The 6,000-nt window shown below is 36.2% G+C and overlaps 1 protein-coding gene across 8 annotated transcripts in view; it reads right to left on the reverse strand.

Annotated features, from left to right (window-relative positions):
- GRIA4 (glutamate ionotropic receptor AMPA type subunit 4) overlaps nt 1-5,645 on the reverse strand; it is a 548,948-nt gene extending 543,303 nt beyond the window's left edge. For all 8 annotated transcript variants that reach the window (XR_014250098.1, XM_082409903.1, XM_082409907.1 and 5 more), the window contains exon 1: nt 1-5,645. This exon is cut by the window's left edge and continues 23,627 nt beyond it. The gene's annotated coding sequence lies outside the window, so the exon portion shown is untranslated.
- Between the last annotated feature and the right edge of the window lie 355 nt (nt 5,646-6,000).

A 6,000-nucleotide genomic window follows, 5' to 3' on the forward strand; every position in this document is an offset into this window, starting at 1 on the left:
ATTTGCCTTTACCAATGAGACTTTTCTTTTTGTAATTATAATATTTCTATTTGTTGCCCTTTCTTTTTCTTTTAGGGAAGTTCCTTTAACATTTCTTGTAAAGATGGATTGGTGATGCTGAACTCTTAGATTTTTCTTGCCTGTAAACCTTTGATCTCTCCATCAAATTTGAATGAAAGCCTTGTCAGGTAGAATATTCTTGGTTGTAGGTTTTTCTCTTTCATCACTTTAAATATACCATGCCACTCCCTTCTGGCTTGCAGAGATTCTGCTGAAATATCAGCTGATAACCTTATGGGAGTTCCCTTGTAACTTGTTGTTCTTCCCAGGGTGCTTTTAACATTCTCTTTATCTTTAATTTTTGCATTTCAGTTACAATGTTTCTTGGTGTGTTCCTATTTGACTTGATCCTGTTTGGGATTCTCTGTGCTTCCTTGACCTGAATGTATGTTTTCTTTCTCAGGTTAGGGAAATTTTCAGTCTTATGTATTCAACTGTGTTCTCTGCTTCTTTCTTTTGTCTCCTGGGACCCCTATAATGTGAATGTTAGTACTCTTGATGTTGTCTCAGAGGTCTCTTGAATTGTTGTCATTTAAAAAATCTTTTTTCTATTCAGCTTCAGTGATTTTCACTACTCTGTCTTCCAGTTTGCTGATTCATTCCTCTGTATCATCTAATCTTTTGTTGATTCCTTCTAGTGTATTTTTTCTTTCAGTTATTTTATTCTTCATATCTATGTGATTCTTCTTTAGATTTTCTAACTCTTTGTTAGAAATGTCTGACTTCTCATTGTGTTCCTCTTATCTCAAGCTCTTGATCATCTTTACAATCATTACCTATAACTCTTCTTCAAGTAGATTTCTTATCTGCACTTCACTTAGTTCTTCTTCTTGGGTTTTATCTCATTTCTTCATTTGGAATATATCCCTTTGTTGTCTCATTTTCCCTAATTCTCTGTTTTTATTTCTCTATATATGGTAGGCTGCTTACTTTTCCCAAACTTGAAGAAGTGGCTTTATATAGGAGATGTCCTTTGGGGCCCTGCAACATACTTCCCTCTGGTCACCAGAACTAAGTGTTCCTTCTATGTAGCTGCTGTGGTTGGCTGACTATTGTGGGCTGTCTGGTAGGCTTGGCTGGTCCCAGAACTGGTGTCAGCACACTAGTTGTGGGGTTGTATCCCAGGGAAGCTAGCTGAGGGTTCCAAGTTGTCCCAGAGCTGGTGTTGGCTTGGTGGTGGGCAGGACCAGGGTCCAGGGAGTCCTGGGGCTGGTGCCAGCCTGTTGATGGGTGGGTTGGGTCCTGGTGTCTCTGGCTGCAGGGCCTAGGATTCCCAGAGTTGATATGGCCAGCTGTTATGTGGACCTGGGTCTGGATGGCTGGCTACGGGACCCTTGTGCGTCCCAGGAGTAGTGCCTGTGCACTGGACTATGGGGCTGGGTCCTGGGCCCTCTGGTGGGTTCTTACCCTCTTATGTAAATCCATATATTAACCCTTCATATAATGTATTTTTCTCATTTTTAGATAGAGAAGTGGCATAAAGAAACATACAGATTTCCAAGAGAGCATTAATAGGACTGCAGGATAGGCTGGACTGAGGGAATAGAATTTAGAGATCAAGAAAAAGAAAGATGCTTGCTGATTTCCAGTTTGAGTAAATGGGTTGATGATTATGTTATGCAATATAGGAATTAAAAAATGAAAAGATTTGGGGTAAGACATGTAGTGAATTTGTGACTTGTTGATTACCTCAAGATACATAATGGAGACCTCTACTTGGCAATACAATATATGGATCCAAGGCTCAGCTGAGATCTGAATCAAACATGTGATAGGTCACACCTTGGATGTGACAAGGAAACTAAGGGAGGTGGTGCATAGAGGGAAGAGAAGAGGAGCTAGGAAACCTGTAGAAATGGAGTGGGCAAAGAAAAGAAGCTCATGAAGGATGAAGACAAGTGATACTAAGAACACTGCCAGGAAAAGATGGTGTCATAGATTTCAAGTGAATAGAGAATAATAACTGTGCCACATGCTATAATGAGCAGACAAAATGTAATCTGAAAAGTGGTCATTAGAAATGAAAAACTGATGATAGAATTCCAAAAGCAATTTCAGTTTATCAGTCAGTGAAAGAACCCAGTTTTAGTGGGTTGAGGGCAAATAGGAAATGACAGCAAGAACATCAGTGGAAATTAACTAAGTTGACAACTGCTTCTGTGTTTTTGAGCAAACCATTTTTTCTATCTAAAGCAAGCTTTTTCCTTTACCTTTGTATCTTTGTTTTCCCTTACTTTCTTTCCCCCAATCCTCACTCTTTTCCTGATTCTCCAGCTAAATACAATTGCTCAATTGTTTGCATCTCTACAGCACCATGTACTACTAGTGTCCTACTTTATTGCAGACATTTCAGTTCATGTTCATGTAACTTATGAGAGGTGAAGCTCCTTAGAGCTAGTGGTGCATCTATGACTGATCCTGTTTCATTGAGGCAGGGCCTCCCACCTTTTGAAGACATCTCTATGGGGCTTGGTGAAAAGACTAATCAACTCTTCAATATATTGAATAATTATAATGAGTAATTAATGGCAAAGTAAAAAGGAAAATACTAAATTATGAATTAGTATCCAACTTCAATGTAATGTTTTCCACTTTCTAAGGAGAAACTTGAGCTTCCTGTGAATATTAATTTCTTTTAAAATCAGGTTTTATGCTTTGAATGGATAAGTGCATTCATAACTTTTTAGTTGTGATCTATTCATGTGTTTGTGAGTTTTCATCTATGAGAGACTTTGTTCAGAGTTTGGTGATAAAATATTAACCCTTTATTTAATAATAATTTAACACTTTTCCTGAGTTGAAATGATTAAATAATTTAAATTTTCTTTAATTGACAACTTTATATTGAACTTTCTTGCAACAATGGGTATGGACTTTGGATGTAATCAAAGTTTTCATATTAAGTATTTCAAAATAATTATTCTTGATTTATAGAATTCACATACATTCTTGGGCATCCAAGGTAAAGCCAGTACAATGAACATCAGCTGCAAAGGGACAGAAATATTCAGCATATGTGAAGACAAAACTTGGGAGTGACTACCTAAAGAGTCATCTGTCAGGAGCCTCATTCAACTTTTCTGTTCCTTAGGCCCCAATTGGAAGTACTTTGGGCTTAGTGAAAAGCTCCATGGGCACTGGGAAAAGGAATTCCTCCAAAAATCCCACCCCTCTGTAATGGACAGTAGTTGTTCTGTAGCTGGCTGCTGAGGTAGACCTTCATGTGGTCGAACACCTTTGTGGTTGTCCTCTGTACCTGGTATAGGAGCAGTGAGTGTTCATTACCTTTAATATGCTCACTGCCTGCAAGACAGAAGGGATTGACTCCATTTCACCCAGACTTCTCCCACAAAAGTCAGGGAAAAGTCTACTTTAATTTGGAGGTGACCAGCAAAAGAGTCTGGAAGCTCTAAGCTCCACCTGTTCATCCCAAGGACTGAAGTCAGTGTCTTATGACATACTTATAAGCTTACTACAGTGCACCATTGAGCTATTGGAAAGCTCTGCTCTACAGCACATAGCAAAATGTTTTATCCATAGAATGAAAGGAAAGGGACAGAAAGAAAAGGGATGGAAAGGAAATAGCAGTCAGCTCTAAGAACACACACTGTCCATTACAGAATTCAGGAGCTTCTCTATAGAGAATAGAACCTAAAGAAGAAAGAGTGATAGCCACTGTCAAACATAGTTGAGAGGTACAAAAGTTTGTGTCATTATTAACCACCTTTAATATCAAGATGCCGTGCTTTGAAGCAGGATTCCAAAATATATAAGAATGCTCTGCCTGAAGACATACATATCTCAAGTAACTGTAGTACAAAATGGAGTACAGTAAACCCAATAAGGGTAAGAACAAAACACTGTGAGAATGCACTGATTAAGAGTGATTATTCTATATCTACAGGAGTTAAATCATTTCAAATATGTAATAAGCACATAAGTCTTTAAAACTTGACAGTTTCTTCATCTTCTTTTACATAGCAATATCAAAGCAATTTGCAAATTTTCAAAAATCCAACATTTTTGTTTATGAAAGATAAATGACAGTAAAGCAATGCCTGAAAAATAAAAATATAATTTGTGTTTATTTCTGATTCAGGAAAACTTTTGATTATATTCACTAATTTGGTAATACTCTTTGAATAACAATAATATGAGATATGAGTCTGATCTATGAAAGAATTCTTAATTCTTGCAGCAGACTGTAAGAGCATGCAAAGATTGAGATTCCTTAATAATTCACATACTCAAAGTATTCTAGGAAGATACATGTACTAGAAGATAAAATAATGTCCCAAATTATTAAGTGTTAAATTATTTTCATGGAAGGGTAATCCTAACTTATGTTCTTTGCATGAAAGACTGTGCATCTTACTCCCTACAACGTAGCTCTAAGGATTTGCTGCAATGACATTATTAGTTGTCAGCAGGAGACCACTGACTTTTGTCATGAAATATTTATATTACCATTATATTAAATAGTTTATTGACTGGCTTCTTAATGGCTTGCAAAAAAATTGAAATGTTAGGTGACATTTTATGCAATGATTTTTTTCTTGTTGAATACATTATAATAGTTAATGTTAAATGCTTTGTAGTAGCATTTAATACTCATGAAACTGCCTGTTACTATTAATGAACGTTGATATCAATCTTTAAAACCTTCTGTTCAGGAAAGCATCAAAAGAAAATTAAGAAACAGAGGGAACAAAAATATTTTCTCAGATTAGTTATTTCATTTATAAATAATAGATTAAATGTTGAAATATATACCATATGAGTAAACAACATGATGTAATCAAACCATCAGCTTTGCTATACATATTTGCTAATATGAAAAATAATTTTAATATCTTGTAATTTAATTACAGTTCTTCCTAAATATGTAACAAATTAAAAATTTTAACTTAATGTTTTGCACATTTTTTTAGAAATTTTAAATGCAGTTATGATTTTTCAATGCATATATATCTAAATATTATATTAAAAATTCTAAATATACTTTTTAAATACATATCTATATTTTTAACATAATTTTTACTTTAGAGTAGTTTTATATTAATAGGAAAATTACAAACATAGTATAGACAATTTCCATAAACCCCACACCCAGTTCCCTACTATTAACATCTTTCACTAATATGGTACATTTTTGTCTGTCCTGGTTTATGTTCCATGTGATTCTGTGAAGAATGTGCATTCTGCTGTGATGGATAGGGTATTTTATAAATACTAGTTAGGTCAATTGATCCATAGTGCATGATCAGCTTTATCCTTACTAATTGTCTTCCTGCTGGATTTATCAGTTACTGACAGAGGTGTTGAAGGCTCCAACTATAATAGTGAATGTCTATTTCTTCTTGCAGTTCTATAAATTTTTGCCTCATGTACTTTCACGCTATTTTAAGTGCCTACACAGATAGAACTTTTATGTCTTTTGGAGAATTGCCCACTTTATCATTGCATTGTGTCCCTCATTACCTCAATAGCCTTCCTTGTTCTGAAGTCAACTTTGTCAGGTATTAGTATATCAACCCCTGCTTTCTTTTGATCAGTGTTAGCATGGTATATCTCTCCATCCCTTTACTTTTTTTTTTTCTTCTTTTTAAATTTTATTTATTTATTTATTTATTTATTTATTTATTTATTTATTTATGGCTGTGTTGGGTCTTCGTTTCTGTGTGAGGGCTTTCTCTAGTTGCGGCAAGTGGGGACCACTCTTCATCGCGGTGCGCGGGCCTCTCACTATCGTGGCCTCTCCCGTTGCGGAGCACAGGCTCCAGACGCGCAGGCTCAGCAATTGTGACTCAAGGGCTTAGTCGCTCCGCGGCATGTGGGATCTTCCCAGACCAGGGCTCGAACCCGTGTCCCCTGCATTGGCAGGCAGATTCTCAACCACTGCGCCACCAGGGAAGCCCCATCCCTTTACTTTTAACTTAT

The sequence above is a fragment of the Balaenoptera physalus genome (genome assembly GCF_965194825.1).
Source record: "Balaenoptera physalus genome assembly, chromosome: 10".
Classification (NCBI taxonomy): Eukaryota; Metazoa; Chordata; class Mammalia; order Artiodactyla; family Balaenopteridae; genus Balaenoptera; species Balaenoptera physalus.